Raw genomic sequence first — 24027 nt, 5'->3', positions numbered from 1 at the left:
CGCAACTTAACTTCTAATTTCTAGCATATGACTATTATTATCAATTCTAACCATTTCAACACAATAATATATGCCAAATAGTGTTGTGTGCCAAGTTTCGTGCATAACAAACCAAGTTTGAGTACTTTACACGCGAAATTCACAAAAACGCTTAAAAACGCATAAAATCGCAACTCAACTTCTAATTTCTAGCATATGACTATTATTATCAATTCTAACCATTTCTACACAATAATATATGCCAAATAGTGTTGTGTGCCAAGTTTCGTGCATAACAAACCAAGTTTGAGTACTTTACGCGCGAAATTCACAAAAATGCTTAAAAACGCATAAAATCGCAACTTAACTTCTAATTTCTAGCATATGACTATTATTATCAATTCTAACCTTTTCAACACAATAATATATGCCAAATAGTGTTGTGTGCCAAGTTTCGTGCATAACAAACCATGTTTGACCTACTTTACGCGCGAAATTCACAAAAACGCTTAAAAACCCATAAAATCGCAACTTAACTTCTAATTTCTAGCATATGACTATTATTATCAATTCTAACCATTTCAACACAATAATATATGCCAAATAGTGTTGTGTGCCAAGTTTCGTGCATAACAAACCATGTTTGACCTACTTTACGCGCGAAATTGACAAAAACGCTTAAAAACGCATAAAATCGCAACTTAACTTCTAATTTCTAGCATATGACTATTATTATCAATTCTAACCATTTCAACACAATAATATATGCCAAATAGTGTTGTGTGCCAAGTTTCGTGCATAACAAACCATGTTTGACCTACTTTACGCGCGAAATTGACAAATAAAAACGCGAAATTGACAGCATCAAACTAGTGACCAGACCACCTTGCACGACACGTGGAGACCAAACCTATGCATCCAGGACCTAGGCTAAAGTGGAAATGGAATCTTGGTACTTGGATCTAGCTATCAAGGTCCTAAACCCATTCTAACAATCCCCGTGGACTCCTAGAAGCTGAGCCGAAGGAGGGCTGGTCGACAGTTTGCTAGATCAGAATTTTGTTTAAGTGTTTGTGGTTGTTTCGTGTTCTTTTCATGATCATTTGACCAAACCTATACAAAACCCATAAAATCGAATTTGTGTACCTTTCTTGCTATCCATTTTGGAAATGTGGCTCTGGATGTAGATCCCATTTGTCCATGCACTCTTTTCATTGCGCTGAAACGCATGGGAAAGTAATACCATTTATATATATATATATAACACTTAATTAAATCAAATTGGTAAAATAATTAATATTACGTACGCAATCAACAATGCTTTGAATCTTGTGTTGCGAGGTAGGCTGTTAGGTTTTTGTAATGAGTCGAAGACGTGCACGGTGTTCGTTAAAGGACATATGATGAAAAGTATCCAATGCAAACTACAAACACAAATTTAAAATCAACAAATTAGAGATTAGGTGACTTTAAAAATCAAAATATAAGTTCAATTTCAAAAATAAAACTTACTCTTCCCAATATGGAGCCAGAATGAATGTGTGTTTACATGCAAGGGAATTAGTCAAAGCAGTCTCAATGTATGCTCTGACGACATCTGAATCATTTCTACATTTACTACCCGAAATCGTCTCCGGACAAAACCATCCAATTTTTATTGGAGGTTCGTAAGAATTTACCTCCTCGTAAACCGCACTAAACTCACAAATAAGAGAATTTTGTTAGTAATTCGGTCATTAAAACTATTAAACAACAATGCCTAACTTGTAAGATAATGAACATCACCTCATGTAGACATGGAAAAGAGCTACGTTCAGCATCTCTCCTCTCAAAAATTGCCCGATGTCACTAGGACCAATAATTACATACGGGTCTTCTGAAAAGCAGTATTGCTCCTTCAGCAGGGGCAACATGATTGGGTCCTCCTCACTTATGCGAGATGCACAATAATGCAGCCATTTGCAATCTTGAGATAGATCTTTTAGCTCCTCATCAGTCAAAATTGGAGTGCTTGGCATCGACTTTGACCCAGTCGACACCTTTGCTGAGGAACCGACCTCTCTACAAGATCCCTTTGGACTCTTTTGCTATTTCAATTTATAAAATTAAATTAGTGTGAGCATGCAATTAAAAAAATAAAAATAAATAAGGTACAAATGATTCTTACCTTGTTAGTGAATCGGACCCAAGCATATGGCCATGTGACGAAACTACCTAGGGCGTCTGATAGTTTCTCAAGGCTCCATGCTGGCATTGGAATTGGGAGTGAGAAATCTTCAAACCCCTTTACAATAGTCTCCACGGCCACACTGATGTGGCCACTTGTAACAGGCACTGAATGCACTGTTTGGCCCTCTTTATTTGGCTGTGCCATACCATATGCAACCTCAGTTAAGTCGCCATCACTAGCAACACCGAACTGAGGCAGCAAAAGAGAACAAGGAGTCGCCTCCTGAAAATTGTGTCGTTTAGTATAATAAGCATCATAATAAAATTTTAATTACGCGTTGCAATTTAAATTAATAAGTGCTTATATATTTAAAAACTATGTACCTGTAGCACTGGCACCGGAGTTGGCTCCGGATTTTGAGCAACGGGGGTATTAGTAAAGAGCTGGGGTGCTACGGGGGTAATGGGCTCGGGTGTTGGCTCGACCAAAGCGTAGAATCCCCATGTTGACTTCCCTGATCATCGACAATCAGGTTTGCCAAGTCGACAATGGGTGCACCCATGTTTTGCAACACGGTGGCCAACTTCGCGAGCACGTCCTTCGTAATCTCCGCTCGGAGGGTTGCTGCTTCTTCCCGCAGTGCCGTTCGGGATTGAGTAGCAACACACTCTTTGCCGAATGCCTTCTGTAACCCCACGCGGACGCCTCCTTTTCCGACTACCCGCCCACTGTGGTCTTTCCCTAAGACCATATGCAATGCGTTAACATTGCCTTTTGGGGTGAACTCCCCCGTAGCTTCTTTTTCCTTCCAGCCCATCTGTTCAAATAAAAAGTGACGTATATAGTAATTAGTATAAGTACATCAAAGCCAAAGAATACAAAACAAATGAAGAATATACTTAATAATTTCAAAACTCACCACAGCATCAGCAACCTTCTTCGTTCCCGGATCATTAATGGTAAATTTACCACTTGCATCTCGGGAATGAAGCCCGCAATACCAATCACGCACCCGATCTCCAGCAAGAGTATGTACGGATGCGGAGGTAGTCGTAGATGAGGGTGTGGATGAACTTTGATTGGGGTATAAACCCGCATCCACCCACTCTTTTCGGACCTCATCGTACGTTTTCTGGCCTAAGCGATGGTAAAACTTCCTTTTGCTTGCAGAATCTGAAGCTTTACCACGCTTTTCCTAATTAATCAATAGAAATCGAATGTCATGTATTAGTTTAATGACTGAATCAAAAGAAGTAAATTCAAATTGGTAAACTATAATATAATATGAAATACTTACAACTTCTATGGGAGTTGTTCTTTTGGCAACAAAGGCCTCCCAATCCCTCTTCGATATGTGACCCCATATTTCGTAGGGCATCTTCGAAGGTGCTTGCTCTCCACCTTCGTTTCCCGTTTTGACCTTTTTGGTCGTACGGGCACGGGTCTTCGTAATCCAGCCAGTTACTAGCTTGGATTTGAAATCTTTGAATCTTTCAGCAACAGCTGAAAGAAACACATTCTTCTTGTCCTCATCGCTCTCGATGTGGAAAAGATTCTACAAAAAAAATTTATATTTGTTACTGTCAATTAAATTAATTTTAAAATGAAACTAAATGAGTAAAAATAGTAAAGTTGCTTACCACAGTATCATTCCATAGAGAGTTTTTCAAACCCTCTGGAACCTCGTTCCATGCGTGCAATATGGAAATCTTGCGGATACATAGGCCCACTTGTTTTCCATATTGCCTACGCCATTTTCCGCAGGGTTGACCCAATGCATTGTATTCCAAATGCATTGGTTCCGTGACTTTGAGGTTTTTCGTAGGACCTCGCCCTTTTCTTTTCTTACTGGTAGTGGGAGCATCCATTGGTGGGGCGTCTTCAGTCTCAAAATCATTGTCTAGAGGTGGAGCGTCTTCAGCCATACGCTCGAATTTCACAATTTGGTCCTCTTCACTGTCGTAACTACGATGCTCATTATCCGAGGTCTCAATCTCGGGGACAATTTCGTCTCTGAATAGATGCATTATATATCAGTACCTGAAAGAGTATGAATAGAAATATATTAGAACATAAGCTAAGTAATATTAAGAATATGACTATGATTTACAATTCTAATACGTACGTTCAACATAATAATATATAACAAATAAGTGTTCTGTGCAAAGTTTCATGCAAAACAAACCAAGTGCCAAAAAAACTTTTAAAAGCTTTAAATTCATACCTTGTGAATCACTTAATTCAAATGTATTCCTTCCGTGTGATCTACACGCATATAACCAACATCTACATCATCTACATCATCTTGATCCACTGATATTGGATTGATAAAGGAAGGGGAGTCTTCAAAAGCTTCATATTCTTCCTCATCCTCAACATCACCTATACCAAGAATGCTTCTTTTTCCCGGTACAACAATAGACCATTTTTTATCAGACGGGTCTACAATGTAGAATACTTGCTTGGCTTGTGTGGCTAGTATGAATGGCTCCTCACTATCACGCAAACGAGCTAAGTCTACAAGAGTGAATCCACAAGGGTCGTCATTTTTTATGCATCGTCGATTATTATCTACCCACTTACATTTGAAAAGACCAATATTGAAAGTAGAGTAGTCAAGCTCCCATATTTCATGTACCCGCCCGTAGTATACCAATTTAGCATCAACCGGCGCTTGATTCTTCGCACTCGCGTAAAATGTAGATGACGCCAAAATAGAAACCCCACTATTCTGTAGATACGATGACTTCTTGTCTTGACCCTCAGTCCAAAATGTGAAGCCATTAACATCGTAACCCTCATATTTGTTGACATCATCACGAGGACCAAAAGCTAACCACTTAACAATTTCGGATACACCCTTGAGTTCTTCGCATATTACTCGATTATGAAACCAATTAATAAACGTCTTGTTATGCAACTGCATCAATGCCCTATCCCCTTTAGAAGGATGTTTTGTGCGCAATATATCAAAATGCTCACTCAAAAAAGGATGAACTTCCGGAATATGATGCAACACATACAAGTGTGCTTGTAGAAGGCTTTCTCGAGGAGGTGTGACCGATTTGGAGCCAATTGTTCCTTTTTCCTCAAGCCTTCCTTCATGTCTAGAGGTGGGAAGTCCAATAGGCTTTGCCATGGCCAAATACTCGGCTATAAAGTTACTAATCTCATCGCTCACAGTGCCTTGAATCATACTCCCCTCGGGTTGTGCTGGATTCCTCACCTTGTTTTGTAAAACACCCATGTGTCTTTCAAAAGGATAACACCACCTTAAAAAAACTGGACCCAAAAGTTTGATCTCACGAACGAGATGGACAATAAGATGAACCATTATGTCAAAGAAAGAAGGTGGAAAATACATCTCAAACTTGCATAAAGTTACAATCACGTCGAGTTGAAGTGCATCAAGTTTAAAGGGATCAAGAACTTTACTACAAATTGTGTTGAAGAACGAACATAGCTCGGTAATAGCATATCTCACATGTTTTGGCAGTATTCCACGGATTGCAATTTGTAAGAACACTTGCATCATTACATGGCAATCGTGAGATTTTATGCTTCCCAACTTCAGCTCACCATTTAGGCTAACAAATCTCTTCATGTTGGATGAGTACCCAGACGGAACCTTAATGCCATACAAACACTCACAAAATGTCCGCTTCTCTGCTTTGGACAATGTGTAGCAAGCTGGAGGCAAATAAACTTTTTCATTAAGCATCTTCTTCTTACTGTCACCAACTTCATCATAAGCTCTATTTCTTTTCTTACTCACCTTAACATGTGCCCACAACTCCGGACGAAGACCCTTACATTCAAACCAATCTCGCACGGCCCTAACATCTTTCGTCTTACCCGGAATGTTCATGAGAGTCCCGAGTATGGCATCGCATACATTTTTCTCTATATGCATAACGTCAAGACAATGCCTAACCTGTAGATCTCTCCAATATGGAAGCTTCCAAAAGATTGATTCTTTTTTCCATAATCGGCCTTCACCTCCTTGCACTTGCCCCGTTTTACCAAATACAGTCTCAACTCCCTTAACCTGTTCATAAACCTCATAACCGGTCAACGGTCGACGAGCTACACGGTCCTCAACCTCCCCATTGAACAACTTCTTCTTCTTACGATATTGGTGGTCTCGTGGGAGGAACTTTCGATGGTGCATGAATACGTGTTTGCACTTAGGAATCCACGTGGATTCCATGTCATCGATACATATCGGGCATGCTTTCTTCCCTTTGTTCTTATACCCCGATAAGTTGCCATATGCCGGAAAATCATTAACGGTGCATAAAAGCATTGCACGCAAGGTGAACTCCTCATTAGCATATGCATCAAACACTGAAACGCCTTCATCCCACATCTTTCTCAAATCCTCAACGAGAGGTGCAAGATACACATCTATGTCATTGCCAGGTTGTTTAGGACTCGAGATAAGAAGCGAAAGCATTATGTACTTACGCTTCATACACAACCAAGGTGGCAAATTATAGATCACTAAAAGTACCGGCCAAGTACTATGTTGAGAACTAAGATTGCCGAACGGGTTCATTCCATCCGTACAGAGCCCGAGCCTTAAATTACGAACCTCATCCCCAAAAGTCTTATGCAACCTATCAATACTCTTCCACTCCGGAGAATCAGATGGATGTGTGAGCAAGTGACCTTTCTTCACCCTATCTGCATGCCACCTCAAATTTAACGCATCTTTCTTTATAGAAAACAAGCGCTTGAATCTAGGTATTATTGGAAGATACCACAATACCTTAGCCGGGGGCCCTTTAGCATCCCGAGCCCCTTTACGCTTGTAGCGCGATAACCCACACCTAGGACACTCTTCTAAGTTCTCGTTTTCATTCCGATACAACACACAATCATTCGGACACGCATGAATCTTCTGGTACTCTAAGCCGAAAGGACACATGAGCTTTTTGGCATAATATGTCGACTTTGGAAGTTCATTTCCCTCAGGAAGCAACTCACCTAACGCTTCTAATAACATTGTGAAATTAGCGTCACTCCAATTGAACTTTGACTTAATGTTGAAAATTGTCAACACTGCTGTTAGTTTGGTGAACTTTGTACATCCAGGGTACAAAGGCTTTTGAGAAGCCTCTGTCAACAAGTCAAAAACACGAGGACGTTTTCCTAACTCATCCTGGACTCCCTCCATCATCTCATCAACACGATCCACATGCTCATCGACATTCTCTTCATCTGTCTCATACCCATCAACATGATCTACTACATCCTCATTGACATCGGCCACATTATTGACGTCCTCAACAACACTTTTCTCTTTGTAAACTCCCTCATCACCATGCCAAACCCAAACATGATATTGAGGCCTAAACCCACGTCGAAGTATGTGCTCCCTAAGGATATCAACACTATCTACCTTTGATACATTACCACAACTGACACATGGGAAATAAAAACCAACTCCCCCCGTCCTAACTTGATGTTCAACCGCAATACTACAAAATTCTAATACGCCATCAATAAATTCCGACGATTCAATGCTTCCATACATCCAAGAACGATCGTTTGTCATCCTAATTAGTGTGATTAATTGATTCAAAACAAAATTAATACACAACTTTTAAACATATATACTTATTTATAATTCTAATAAGTATAACAATTAACAACAAACCACATTTTTAACAAATATCAAAACATCCGAATTAAAATTAATTTTAAATTATAAGTCAAAGTATTTGACTTATGATCTACTAATTTTCTTAATGAATTCAAAATTTGATAGTTGTATGAGTGACAAAAAGCAACAAACCTCCACATCTCCCTTAGTTCGTAATCTTAGGTAGGCCTTTTATAACAAGAAAAAAAAGTGATCAATCCATGTGGTAAAATTGTTTGACTAGGTTTATCCTTTAAAGTATATACCAAGGGAAAAGTAAACAAACAAACACCAATAATACACAACTACAACTTTTATATTTATTGTATATTGTATTCAATAAAAAATATTTATTAATTTATTATAAAAAAAAATAAAATAAAATAAAAAAACCAAAGTTATATTAAGTCAAGGGTCACTGTTACATTTATAAAAACCCCAAAACCAAATAAAAATCATGTTGTTTAATAATAAGGAGTTGTTTGTTAGTGGAATAAAAATGGGAAGACCACCTTGTTGTGATAAAGCAAATGTGAAAAGAGGGCCATGGTCTCCTGAAGAAGATGCTACTTTGAAGAATTATCTTCACAAATATGGAACTGGTGGCATGTTCTTTTTCTTTTCTTTTCTTTGTTTTTTTATATCTTTAACTAACTATTATTTAAAAACAAATTTCCTTTTCATTTCTCATGCCCATTTATATTTTTTTCATCAAGATTGGATAAACGATATTTTATATGCAATTAAATCTTTGAAAACTTCTTTTTTTTGTCAAATTTAGATATTTACAAACCCACGTACATCTTCATTTTTAATTTTAATTTTTTAGTTTTCTTTGTTTTGATCATCATCTAGATTAGATTGAACTAATATATAATCTAATCAATGAAATAATAAGTGTAAAACAATCACATGCGACCAGCAACAAGAACAAAGCAAATGCGACCAGCAACAAGAACAGAAGCAACAATGAGATATTTCAATGCTTATTGAAATTAAAAAGAGAAATAATACCTTAATTCGTGAGTTTTGAAGATGAACAAGCAAATGCCTTTGGTTTCAAACAACGGTTTTGAAGAATGCGCACACAGTAGAACAAGCAAATGCACGAAACAAGCAAACGTTTGTGAACACAGTATAACAAGCAAACTTTTGATTTCTGGGTTTGTGAATGACAATGAAGATGAACACGTACAGTAGAACAAGCAAACGTTTGTTCTGGGTTTGTGAATGAAAATAAAGATGAACACGTACAGTAGAACAAGCAAACGTTTTATTGAGAGAACAAAGCAGCAGTAGAACAGCAGTAGCAAACGTATAGTTCTGGGTTTTTGGTTTTCAATGGGTTCGTTTGAGAGAACAAAAGGCAGTTTAATCGTTTTGTATGAAGGGTTTTGTGAAGGGTTTATTGTGAAAAAGAAACTGATGATTATGGCGGGTTTTCTTAAAATTCCAAAGCTCATTTGCTGCGGTTCAAAGGAAACCGGAGCAATTAAGTTATTTTCCCGGTTTATTTGCTGCGGTTCATGAAAAATCGGAGCAATTAAGGAAATAATGAAGCGCTATTTGCTGCGGTTTGGCCTTAACCGGAGCAATTAATTTGTTTTGCATAATATTTGCTGCGGTCCACTGGTTAACCGCAGCAATTAAAGGTTTTTTTTTTTTCCTTATTCATTCTCCTCTTTATTGCTGCGAATATGAAAAAACCGCAGCAAATAATGAGCAGCAAATACAATTTTTTCCACTAGTGTTAACATATACTTCCTCTTATAAGTAGCCATTTAAGAAAGCACATTTAACATCCATTTGTATAGTTTTATATTCATATACGAAGCAAAAGCAAGCATTATACGAATAGATTCTAACCTCGCAACTGGAGCAAAAGTCTCGTCAAAATCTATACCTTCTTCTTGATTATAGCCTTGAGCTACTACCCTTGCTTTATTCCTTATAGTGTCACCATCTTCTTTGAGCTTATTGCGAAAGACCCATCTAGTTCCAATGATAGTACGATATGGTGGTCTTTCAACTAGATCCCAAACTTTATTTCTTTCGAATTCATTTAATTTGTTTTGCATAGCAATGATCCACTCTGGTTCTTATATTGCTTCTTTGACATCCTTTGGTTCTACAAGAGAAACAAAAGCAGAAAATGCACATAAATTTTTAAGAGAGGATCGAGTTTGAGTACCTTTGTTTGGATCACTTATGATGTTTCCCGGAGGATGTTGAGATGACATTCTAAGTCTTCTTCGTAGTATGGATGGTGTGCAATCATTCAAGGAACTTGTTCCTACTTCCTTTGAGAAATTTCTAATTGGAGTATCTAAATCAGTACGTTCCGAAGCTATTTCCAAGTCTTGAGGTTGGGTTTCAAGATCAGGCTGTGAGTCTTCAAAGTGCTCATCCTGTTTTTCTTCAACCTAGGCATGGCCACGGTCCGGGTTGGTCCGGTTTCGTTCCGGTTCCATCCGGTTCCGGTTCCACCCGGTTCCGGTTCCATTTGGAACCTGTCGCGAACGGTTCCGGTTCCGGGCGGTTCCAAGCGGTTCCTTGGCGATTCATGAGGCGGTTCCGGCGGTTCCAACTCACGGGACGGGCGGGTCGGACCATCGGTTCCATTTTTATTTTTTCTTTAAATATTTATATAATAAAAAAATACTATAATATTGCGGACGTACCTTTGATGATTACTTGATTATTAGCGAAATTCATTGCATGTCAAGTTGTCATCGTTATTGAAATATTTACTAAAAAGAATGAAAAAAAATAAATTAATAACAAACGAATCAATGATAATGTCGATAAAGATGATTAATAAAAAAAAGGGAGAAAATGGACTTGAACCTAGTTCCCAAAGGAATACTAAGCTGCCTACGTATCCCGAAGGAATCAAAGCCCACGTAGTTCTTTGTCATACCTTTTATTTATAGTTGTTGAATGTTGATTTATCGTTGTCGGATTGATCTTATTCGTCTTCGTCATCATCATGTGGTTGGTTAGATGCTTCCGCTGACTCTCCTCCTGGCGATGATGCAGATGTATCCATCATCATCCATGGATCATCATTGTCGTCTTGATCATCATCATTCCTTAGTCCTTGTGTTCGAATCTCCGCTTGATCCCAATCTTTCTTGCAAACACATATTTGAATACTCTATGGTGCAAGACGAGATCTCTTTTCGTTCAAAACTCTTCTACCTGCACTAAAAGCAGACTCCGACGCAATTGTTGACGCGGGAATTGCAAGGATATCCTTTGCAATTCTCGATAAAATGGGAAATTTTATAGAGTTTTCTTTCCAGCACTCTAAAATATTATAACTACCTTGGTCTATTTCAAAGTGGTGTTTAAGATAACTATCTAGTTCTAAATATGAGGTCGAGGAAGAAGATGATCCTACAAAACTATCATCTTGACTCATTATATTAGCTATTACCAAATTATAGTAAGAGGGACGTGCCGAAACACTAGCACGCCTAGACGTATCGCGTTTTGGGTTATACACTCTAGCGTAATAATCATAGAGTTCTGCTAAATATTTTTTACATGTTCCTACATAATTATGTACGTCAGTAGGCGGGCGATCTAACGATTGGTGGTAAAATCCTATTACTTTAGTAAGGACCTCAGTTTTAAAACATGGGTCCAAAATGGTTGCGATTCCATAAATATAAGGAAATTCGGTAAAATATGCCTTCCATTTTTCCATCATATCTGCAAGAATCGGCTTCAAATATGGGTTAGTATCATCATGCGTATATTTAAGGAGATGATAAAAAATAGTAACACATTCACTTATTACTAAGTGAACGTTCGGTTCATAAACATATGAAAAAATCTTAGTCGCGTGGTCATACGCTTCGAATATGTTATGTACACCTATAGCTAATTCCCAAGTGTCATCAGCTATGTAACTATCTGTACACTAACTATACAGTTGTGTTATAACTGGACGATAAGCAATCGCCTTTCTTAATAAATCGTTGGTTGAGCCCCAACGTGTAGGAGTATCCAATGACCAATACACTTTTTTAAGTTGATATTGGTCACATAATTGTTTGTATCGTCTCTTTATCTTTCCAATCCTAAGCCACTTCACTATATCCCTAATTGGTTCTAATAAATCGCTTAATTGTTTTATGCCAGCTTGGCAAGATAAGTTAACTATATGCGCACAACAACGTATGTGTAATAAGCTACCCCCAAGGATAAAACTAAATGCAGGTTCGTTATACAAAAGTTCTAGACATTTAATGTTCGCGGTTGCATTATCAGTTGAACAACAAAATATCTTATCTAATAAGTTCCATTCTCTACATATCTCTACTAATCTATATTTTATGTTTTCACCGGTATGTCTTTCTGGCATTGTCTCAAAAGCAATTATTCTTTTTTGAATAATCCAATTTTGATCTATCCAATGTGCTGTTACACACATATAAGATTCTAAATGTGGGGGAGCAGACCAAATGTCAGTTGTTATGCTAACCCTACCATTAAAAGATTTAAACATTTCAACTAATTCATAGCGCATTGATTCATATAGTTTAATTGTGCGTCTTTAAAGAGTGCTCCTAGGGATTGCTCTATATTGTGGTTGCATAGTTTTTCTAGCGTAACACTCGTATGCCCTACTTTCACCGTGGTTAAAAGGCAATTCATCACAAATTACATACCAAGAAAATTCATCAATCATATCATTACGATTATAACTAAAAGGCATACCTGTGCTGGGAATGTCCCACTGTGTCTGTCGGCTTCCAGTTCCACTTGTGGTCCCGCTGCCGCTTGCTGCATGAGTTTCTTTTGTGATTCCATGCTTCTTTGCCAAATGTTTGTTAAAAGATCCCGTACCACCACCTAACACGTATTCACAAAACACAATAAATAAATTTTTATAAAATATGAATATATAATGTATGTATAAAAAACTTAAAAAGTATTTACCTCTGGCGAAATTGTATGCAACTAAGGGCTTTACTCCTTGACTTTCACAAATTTGACAAGTGCATAAGAAAATATCTGGATTCTCGGTTGGTTCTTTTGTGAAATACGACCACACATGTGAAACAGCTCTACCACTAGGAGGTGGCATTGCCGGAAAAGGTTGTCTTACTGGTTCATCTTCATCTAAATAAATAAATTAAAATTATAAAACTATAATTAAATAAATAAATAATTTAAAATTTAATTAATTTGAAGAATAAAATTATAAAACTAACCGATAGTTTGGAAATTGACTCGTTTACCACGAGCTTGTCTTTGTTGTTGTTGTTCTTCATGTGATCTTGTTGATGACTGTCGAGATATATGTATCCCAATAGGGGTCGTTGGTTCCTCTTCTTGTTGTTCTTCTTCATCAATTTGTATTTCTCTTTCCACTTCTTCTGCATAATTATGTAATTCTGGGTCGTACCCTTCTGGATAATTTGATTCATAATTATAATTACTAATGGAAGGTGTTGTTGATACCGACGGAGTAGAAGTGGCCTTTCTTTTGGAAGAGCTGGAACCTCCCAATGATTTTGCCACTTTATTAACTTTTTTTGAGGCTTTTTTCAAAAATGAAGACATGATTGATAATATTGAAATAATAATAGAATTAAGAAATAAATAAATAATTAATAGACTAATTATGTAATTAACTAAATTAAGAAATAATTAAAAGACTAATTATGTAATTAAGAGAATTATTGCGTAATTAAAGAATTAAGTAGAGAGAGTAAGTAGAGAGAGTATGAGAAGAGATGAGTTGTGAATGAAAATGATTGAAAGTGATGAGTATTTTTAGGGGAAATTCCAACGGCTCTCTAACGGTCACATAACGGCTAGTTTTGGCGGTTCCGGTTCCATGGAACCGTTGAGCCGGTTCACCCGGACCGGTCCCGGTTCCGGTTCCATGGAACCGTTGGACCGGTTCACCCGGACCGGTTCCGGTTCCAAACTGCGGTTTTTTAGCTCCGGTTCATGAAGTATTTTTTCGGCGGTTTCACGGTTCCGGCAACTTTTTTTCGGCGGTTTCACGGTTCCGCGGTTCGGGGCGGTTCGAAACCTGTCACAAAAGGTTCCGGTTCCAAGCGGTTCGGCACCGGTTCGGTTCCGGGTAACCCGCCCCGTGGCCATGCCTACTAGTTTAACCTCATCAAGACTTTGTATAGTATCCTACATGTTTTTCTTTTTATCTTCATTGTGATCATTGGCATCCAATTCATCATCACTTATATCATCAAAATGTTTGTTAAGGTTTAACTCTTTAAATCCTTCACTTAATATTCCATTGTCAGATTCATCAAATATCACATGTATACTTTCCTCAACCATACTTGTACGCTTATTTAGAACTCTATAAGCCTTACTATTTAATGAGTATCTAAGAAATAATCCTTCATCACCTCTAGCATAAAATTTATCTAGATTATCCTTACCATTATTATGAATAAAACATTTGCAACCAAATGGTCTAAGGTAGGCTATGTTTGGTTTTCTTCCTTTAAATAACTCATAAGGGCTTTTCTTAAGTATAGGTCTAATGAGATAACTATTTAGAACATAATTTGTTGTGTTAACAGCCTCGACCCAATAATGTTTGGCTAATCCATTTTCTATAAGCATTGTCCTAGCCATTTCCTCTAAAGTGCGATTTTTCCTTTCAACCACGCCGTTTTATTGGGGTGTCCTAGGAGCTGAAAAGTTATGGGTTATACCGTATTTTTCACAAAAGGAATCAAAGCCTATTTGATCAAACTTTCTCTCATGATCACTTCTAACCGAAACTATTGGAAGATTCAACTGAGTTTGCATTTCTTTACAACGTCTTGAGAACGGTTTCAAGGCTTCACCTCTATCCTTCAAAAAATTAACCCACGTAAATTTAGAATAATCATCAACTGTAAGTAGAATGTAAAATTTACCTTCGGTTTAAATGAACTTCTTACTTGTTTACCTCTAATGCATGCGTCACATGTAGGACTGTGTTTATAGTCGAGATTTGCAAGTCCCTTAACTAGATCTTTACTTACTAATTCATGCATGGTGTGAGTATTTATATGACCAAGCCGTCTAAGCCATAGCTTTGGATCATTTGTTATAGCCTTTAAGCACTTGAAATTTTGGGCTGCTATTTTGTTAGTATTTAAAGCATAAACGTTATCGAGCCATTGCACATTTCTTTAATTTCGGAAAATAACGAAACTTTACCACTCATATGTCTCGAGCATCCACTATCCAAGATGCACTTTTGCTTTTCCTACAAAACAAAAAAATAACCTTTCTCAACTTTACTTAGCCAACCAAGTGACAAATTTGGGACCATATTCGGGGTAGACCATATTAGGTGGTCTTGTCTCTTTAGGAACCCATATTTGCTTTATCTGCTCAAGTAATTCAAAAGGAAAGCAATTCTTAATAATATAATTTTCCTTGCATCTGTAGCAACATGCAAACTTAAGATGTCCTTCTTTGCAACAAAAGAAGCAAGTAGGTAAGTGTCTATGTTTGTATGCACTCTTAACTAATGTGGTTTTACTATTATAGTTATGTGTAGCATTATTATAACCTATACCACGTTTATCATTAGATCCTTTTTGATGTGTAAGCATTTTTGTAAATTTAGATTCAGTGTCATGTAGCTTTGTTAAGGCTTGTAAACTTTTCTCAGACTCATGTCTCAAAGTCTTTAGCTCGGATTCAAGATTATCATTTATATTCTGAAGATCGATGAGCTTTTTCATTTGGCTGATATTCTGTTCTTTCAAGGCTTTAACAGTCTCTTCAAAATTTAATGTTTCAGCCTTAAGTGATTCATTTTTCTTTATAAGGTTTTCACAACCTTCGGCATAGTGACGAATTCTATTTTCTAGAATATTTTTCTCATCTTTTAAGATCTTTTCAATTTGAAACATGTCAAATGGAGCTTTAACTAATTCGTCTTTAGAACAAGAGTTAAGAAAGTCAAGTACCTCCTTATGATTTTGATCTAGATCATCATCTTTGTCATCATTAGCCATAAGACAGAAAATGAGCTTGACCATCTTCACTTTCAGATTCAGTTGATTCTTTGGAATTACTCCATGTAGCAACCATTGCTTGTTTCTTCTTGTTTTTCTTGTAAGATTCCCTTTTCTTATTAGGCCATTCCTTTACAAGATGTTCTGTAGATCTACACTCAAAGCAAGCAAGTTTGTTAGTTCTAGAATTAGAGTTAGAGTTCGAAGATTTATTTTTGTTTCTAGATTTAAATTTTTAAAATCTTTTGCGCATCTTCATGATTCCTTCTAGACCTCTTGTGATCAAGGCAAATGGATCTTCCATATCATCACCTTCTTCATCATCGCTTGAGGATTCATGATGTTTCTTTGCCTTTAGAGCAAGATTCTTCATGGATGGTATTACATCACTTTCTCCATCATCATGTAGGGTAAGTTCATAAATTTTGAGTTTTCCAAGAAGATCGTCATGTGATAGAACTCTCAAGTCTCGAGCTTCTTCAATGGCGGTGAATTTTGGACCCCTTTTGGATCTTGGAAGACACCTCAAGATCTTCTGTACTTTTTCTGCTTTAGCAAGAGCATTCAAGCTTTTAGTAATTAGTGTAAAACGAGTGAACATTTCATTAATATTCTCATCCTTTTTCATCTTGAACATTTCGTATTGATGCATGAGAAACATTGATCTTTGTCTCCTTTACTTGAATTATTCCTTCAGAACAACCAACTTATCCCATATTTTCTTAGCACTTGTGCATGATGAAACTCTATTGAACTCGGTACCATTTAAAACACAACACAATTCATTCATTGCTCTATAGTTTTTGGATACGAATTCTAAATCACCTTGTGAGTATTCGGACTTGGATTTCACCACATCATTTCCTTGAGCGTCCTTTTTCATTGGTACCTTAGGTCCTTTAGTTATTATGTTCCAAAGTTGCATATCTTGATCAATCACAAACATCTTCATCAAAGTTTTCCAATGAAAGAAATTTGTTCCACAAAACAAAGGAGGCCTAGAGCACGAACGACCTTGAGCAAACAACCCTTTTCCTATCGGATCCATTAAAAGATATTAATCTTTATATGTGAAACTTAGCTCTGATACCAATTGAAAGTCAATAGGAGATCGAATACTCTCTAGAAGGGGGTTAATAGAAAGTATGCTCGTTTAAAATTTTTGTCTGAAAGGTTAGCTCAAGAGCTTGGGTGACCTTTCAAAACTTTTTTCTGGAACAGTTTTAGGTCGATTGATAATTCTATAACGTTTGTGCGAAAATGAACTTAAACAATAACAAGCAATATGTTAACGAGGTTCGGTTCTAAACAACCTACTCCCCGCCTATGGGTTCTCTTCCAACCCCCAGGATTCAACGCCTTTTATTAATGAACTTTAAGACAACTTAGAAGATCCCTCTATCTTCTCTCACCACATTCTTCCTCTTGAAGAACGTCTTACAAGTTCACTTAATAAAAGCGCAAATCCCAATCTCAAAACAGAGATTACAAGTTGAACACTATAAAAAGTATTCCAAGCTTAGGCGTGTTTAACAATAAAAGTTCTAACTCTTTTTTACACTAAATCTTATTACAAACGTAAGAGTTAGATGAACTAAGAGTTACAACACGTTTTAGAGAATACTAGATCTTAATTCAAGAAGAAAAAATTGTAAGAAAATGCTGCAACCTTAATCCTTGAACGAAGCCTTATATTTATATATGTCACGCCTCAACATATCCTTATAGAGCAAAAAAGCTTCATCCGTCAATATCGTTAATCTGGTTAATCTGCGCCAGTCTTCAAGATCTTGAGCTTTAACTCAAATTGATATTGCACTGACAGTTCATATAACTACGTCATTGTGTGCTGTATTTTCTTATTAACAACCATTGCTATGCTGGCACGTTAGAACTCATACAAGATATTGAAACTTCAGCAAAACCAGATAATACAATATATTTTTATTCAAATTTAATTCCTATTTTTAGTATCAATTTAAATTGTCTTTTCCTATTTTTAGCATCAATTTAAATTTAATTCCTATTTTGTAGGCATCAAATTAAATTGTCTTCTTATTCATAGGAAAACCTATAATTAGTATAGCTTTGATTCAAAACAACTAATTTAAATTCAAATATAAACCGTGTAATAAACTTTAAATTACAAACAACTTATTTATTCAAAATTTAAACACAAACGTGTAATTTAAAATTCAAATTTAAAATACAAATATTATTTAAGTATTTCAACGTCTTGAACATACTTTTATTTAATTCAAGTTCAAATATAATCTTATCCAAATATAATAATCATTCAATTACAATCTTATCCAAATACGATTATCTCAAGTTAATTAAATTTAGTTCAATATATATTTTGGACTTAAAATATGTATCAATCAATCATTCAATATTTAATATGATTTTTGGACTTACTCAAACAACTAAATATAATTACTTAATTTATTGTTTAATTTAATATGTGTTTTGAATTATTATCACTTTTGAACATCTAAACACACTTTTTTCCTCACTTTCCCTTATGATCAATTTCGAATAATTTTAAACAAATTTTAGTTTTTCGAATTATTTACACTAATGTAAATCAGAAATTGTTATATAACGTGATCGCATCATGAGACATGCGGTATACATTGATTAGATTGTATTATATAATTTAATAAAAATATCAAAAATGTCAAATAACACTATTTAAAGAGTCCTGCAAAATGGATGAGTTTAATAAGTTAAAATTAATTATATGAGAAATGCAATTTACAGCAGAGGTTTTTTGGATAAAAAAAAAACATGGAGACATCCAAATACAATTATTTATCTCGATGAATCTTAACTCAATTTATATTAGCCAACACGTAATTGAACAATATATTTTTATGTCGTAATAAGAATAGAGATGTTATGTCGTTTTGAAATAAACATGGTTTATTCATGATTAATGGATAATATACATTTATTTTCTTGGTAAGTGCACAGTTTAACATAAATGTAGCATGTATATATTGTATTCATTTAGAAAAATAACATATAGCACAATACATTTGATATTAAGTATCTACTTTTAATTTCTTAATTTTGTGTATTCGATATTCAGACATGCATCGTCAATTATTTTGTCAATCTTATTTTCTTTCTCTATCAGTAGTTGAATTTTTAAAACTTGAAAATATCTATTATTTTGAAACTCGAAAATAATAGCGACAAACTTTAAAATATAATTATATAAATTACTAAACTAATAGAAATTGTACACTGCACGTCTGCACGGACAACAATACTAGTAAGTAATTTATACGAATTATTAGAATACTAGTGTAGAAATCCGTGTAATACACGACTTTTTTAGAATAAATATTTATAAACATATATGATATTATAAAAATAAAGCTAAAGATATTATGCAGTATAATCACTCAATTTTGACAATTCTATGTATATATTAACTCTTTAATTTTGGAAATTGTCAATAATTTATTATGTTGTATATCAAATTCTCTGATTTACTAAACTTAACTATAAATAAATACTAGTCAAAGATACTTTAATGGTAGAGATATTGGTAAAGATCAAATGTCATGTCATTTTACATTAGCCAATAAATGAGTTCCACGTAGCAATTCTTTTTAATTGTGACACATCAAATTTTTCAATCTTTTTAGTATAAAGTATGATATGCTCTATATTTAGTAATTGTCTCACTCAGAAACAATCTCTCACGATAACATTTTTGTTTATATTTTTGAAGTTAATTCATTTGGATAATTACTGGTGTGTATATTTCGTGTAACAACAAACTTCATGATGGAATATCTACTATCATCAAGTTATGGGTCTTAAAACGTGGTCTGTACTCTGTACCTGCGGAATCCAAAAAGAATTTAAATGTTTGAGATAGAGGAAATAAAAGACATTATGTTATACTATAATATTTCCATGTACAACAAAATAGAGTATTATGACAATTTCCTCTTAAAGAATGGTGAATTATTACGTTAATTGCGGGTCTTTGTTTGCTCTAAAGAACCAAATAAATAATTAAGTCGTAATCATTACGTACTATAATGTTGTTAGATCCTAATTTGGTGACAATGAAGTATTTTAGTACTTATCTTCAAAAAAAAGGTATTTTAGTACGTAAACTGATTAACTAAAAATCATCATTTGATATTTAGATCATGAGTTTTTCTTATAAGATCTTGCCATCTTGGCCATACTAATCAATCCAATGTCCCATAGTTATTAGAATTCTGATTTTGATCAACAATTTTATGATTCTACGATTGAAAAATATGCGATTGATTCAGATTATAGGTAGGATCCTAATGTTGGTAAAATCGTGCGATTATACTTATTTCAAAAATTTAGATAGTAGGATCATAATACGATTTTACGATCCTACAATCCGATACTACTAGGGTAGTTTCAATCATTAAATATTTTCATATAATCCAGAATTTATTTGATTCGTATTTTGAAAATAATTACTAAAATTCTTCTTTTTCAAAACTTAATAGATGAAGTCAAATAAGTTTTTACTTAAACCTTGTAGAAACGTTTAGAGATGGTGAATAACAAGAGGGGGGGTGATTTGTTGTTTTAAAAAGTTTAAGTATTTTTGCCCTATTTTTGTGGAATTAGATTGCGGAATTAAAACTTTAACTTAATGCGAAAAAGTAAAAGGAGACAACACAATTTTACATGGAAAACTTCTAGGCCTAAATAGAAGGAAAAACCACGACCCCTTGGGATTTCATAATTCTCCAACATGTTTTAAGCAATTAGTTACAATTACATAAAACAAATAAACAAAACTAGAGCAATTGTTCTTTCTCCTTCTCCTTCTCCTTCTCCTTCTCCTTCTTTTGCCTCACTCAAAGATTCTCTCTTCTCCCCTAGACTTACCCAAGTCTAGTTACAACAATTCTCTCAAAAACCCTTTACAAAGGATAAATTCCTAAAGATAAAATTAAAGAGTTGCACAAGAAAATATTATAAGTTAATTGGCAATTTTTGGAGCAAAATATTTCTTGTTTTATTTTGATCTTACGTATGGACTCACCAAGTCTCTCTTTTTTCAGTTAAAAACAAGTCCCTTATATATAGGAGTTTATGTAGCTAGTAAAAGAAATAACTACCCATTACATCCTTATTCCTAAGATTAAGGAGAATTAAGTGGATCTTGAATCTCAAGAAGAAAACCCTCGGTTATTTACTTACTATATCCTTATTCTTACGATAAAGGAGAAATAAGTGGAAGCTTGATTTTCAAGTAAATGAGCCGCAATTTGTTTTTTCTAAGAATAGGCAAAGTAAGTTTTTTTCTTAATTAGATCCAAAACGCAAGCCTATTTTGTAGAGAAAAATAAGGAGAGATTTTCGGCAATCTTAGAAAGTGTACGATTATTTTTAAGTTGATATAAAATATTTTGCCAATTAACTTGTTAAATAAAAAGTGCAACAAATTAATTTTAACTAATACATCAACTAAAAACCAGAAAAATATATTCTACAGAATTTTCAGCTGACGTAGATTCTCCAGACTCTAGTCTTGGGAACAGAGCACTGTCTCAATCTACAAGTATCGTCAGATCATCAAACATGGGAACAGTAGACCTCCTGTCTATATTTGACATCTTAAGCGATCTTCCTTAACTAAATTCCTTGGATACATTTGACATGTACAACGTTCATAGACTAAGTCTTAGGCACTATCAACAATCTCTATCAAGACCGGTATCAACCTGCACACAATCTCTAAAATACATTTGTTTATATTAAGTATAGTCATCATCAAAACGTAAGAGAGCCAACAAATTTCCCCTTTTTGATGATGACAAACTTTTAAACAAACTTAAATAAAACAGAGTAAAACTAATGTCATAGAGCATGCCAGAGATTAGAGCTACTCTACATAACTTAGCAAATCAATTCATTACAATATAATTTATCAAGTACATATGATAAACAGATTACTCTAATAGTCATACTCATTAAAAACATAAACGTTTTATTGCTTATGTTTTTAAATAAAACAAAAACTAAACAACATAAATTACCAAGATAAGAGCAAACAAAATAGTTACCGACAACTATGAAACTATGCCAAATATAATGTTACTAAAAAAATAGCATATATATCAAACGAAAAACATAAATATTAAGTAAGGCACGAAATTGATACTACAAACCAATAGGTCATAATTCCTTATCAGAGCATTATGTATGACCAAACCAATTTTATCATATATATATATATATATATATATATATATATATATATATATATATATATATATATATATATATATATATATATATATATATATATATATATATATATATATATATATATATATATATATATATATATATACATATACATATATATATATATATATATATATACATATATATATATATATATATATATATACATATATATATATATATATACATATATATATATATATACATATATATATATATATACATATATATATATATATACATATATATATATATACATATATATATATATATACATATATATATATATATATATATATATATACATATATATATATATATACATATATATATATATATACATATATATATATATATACATACATATATATATATATATACATATATATATATATATATATACATATATATATATATATATATATATATATATATATATATATATATATATATACATATATATATATATATATACATATATATATATATATACATATATATATATATATATATATATATATATATATATATATATATATATATATATATATATATATACATATATATATATATATATATATATATATATGTATATATATATATATATACATATATATATATATATACATATATATATATATATACATATATATATATATATATACATATATATACATATATATATATATACATATATATATATATACATATATACATATATATATATATATATATATATATATATATATATATATATATATATATATATATATATATATATATATATATATATAAACACACACATTATTTTTTCAATTGTAATACCCTATCAACAAATTCGGACAATTCAATGCTACCATACATTAAAGAACGATCTTTCATCATGATAAGTGTGATTAATTAAAAATAAAATAAATACACATAAATCAAAATATATAATTAAACTTAATTCACCAATAAAGTAATAATCATTCATTTAACCTTAATTAACTAATAAAGTTATAATAATATTTATATTCTCATAACAATATTTATTCAACCCTATGTATATTCTAATAACAACATTCATTGAACCCTAGTTGATCCTAATAATAATACAACCCAAAAAAAACTCTAATTAACAAACTAATAATATAAAATTGCTAAAATGTAAAACTTTAAAATAACAATTAACTACATTTAAAGTAACAATTAACTACATTCAAAATAACAATTAGTAATTACAAACACATATAAATATCAAAACCAAAACTTGATATACGAAGAGAAATTACCTTTGTATTTAGATGATAATGCAGTATTCTACAATGGAGTTATGTAACCTACAATGGAAAAACAAAAACAAAATTATTAGTACATAACCGTTTAAAAAATAAAAAATAAAAACTATAGACCCTAAAATTCCATAAATGTGAAATTACCTTAAGTAGAAGTTTGAAGAAACAATGATGCATGAATTTCGTGGGGGTTTAAAACAAACTTGAAGGTTGAAGAATTTTCATGGGTTTGTAGAAACATACAAACAATGAAGAAAACTTGAAGAAACAAACAAACAATGAAAAGCTTTACGGTTTGAAGAATATCGTGGTGTGAAGAAGGAAACTTGAAGGTAATTTGAAGAATTGTTTTGGGTTTGAAGATTTTTTCGTGGGTTTGAAGTGGTAGCTTGAAGAAGAATATGAAGAAGTAGTATGCGGGTTTAACGAAGGTTCAAAGTATTATTTACTACTTACTAATAAAAGGCGCGTTTTTGCAAAAACAAAAAAGGAATGGCTATATGCTATGGTTCATGTGGAAGCACAACATATAATGTTTTATATGTTGCTGTTTTACAGGAACCGCAACATATACCTTTCTTTTTTTACCTCTCGGTTTTTTAATCTATTTTATGTTGTGTCATCCAAAAACCTCAGCATATGTTTCACAGCAGAGGATGTTTTTTCCACTATTGATTG

This window comes from Amaranthus tricolor, chromosome 12 (assembly GCF_026212465.1).
Source record: "Amaranthus tricolor cultivar Red isolate AtriRed21 chromosome 12, ASM2621246v1, whole genome shotgun sequence".
NCBI classification, from domain to species: domain Eukaryota; kingdom Viridiplantae; phylum Streptophyta; class Magnoliopsida; order Caryophyllales; family Amaranthaceae; genus Amaranthus; species Amaranthus tricolor.
The sequence above is the reverse complement of the archived record's forward strand: the minus strand, read 5'-3'. Positions refer to the sequence as shown.